General features: G+C 30.7%; 1 protein-coding gene across 2 annotated transcripts in view; it reads left to right on the top strand.

Moving 5' to 3' along the window:
- The window catches only part of EPHA6 (EPH receptor A6), a 429,275-nt gene that overhangs the window by 426,043 nt on the left and 2,991 nt on the right, over positions 1–241 (top strand). The window lies entirely within an intron of this gene.

Below are 241 nucleotides of genomic sequence, written 5' to 3' on the forward strand. Positions count from 1 at the left end.
GTTATTTCCAGACTTCATCACCAGTATAAACAAATGTAATAATTATTTACTCCCTATAAGATATCTGTATATAACAGTATATAACTGTTATATCCCTATAACAGGTATCTCTTACCCCATATCCTATCCGCTATCTATAAGCAAATCCATAAAACATTAATTTGGAGTAAAATGTCCATAAAGAGTTGCCCGAATATTCCAAAATCTTATCTTATCTTAGATAGGGAGTCTTATCTTAACC

This window comes from Pantherophis guttatus, chromosome 5 (genome assembly GCF_059756535.1).
Source record: "Pantherophis guttatus breed Tessera chromosome 5, ASM5975653v1, whole genome shotgun sequence".
Taxonomy (NCBI): domain Eukaryota; kingdom Metazoa; phylum Chordata; class Lepidosauria; order Squamata; family Colubridae; genus Pantherophis; species Pantherophis guttatus.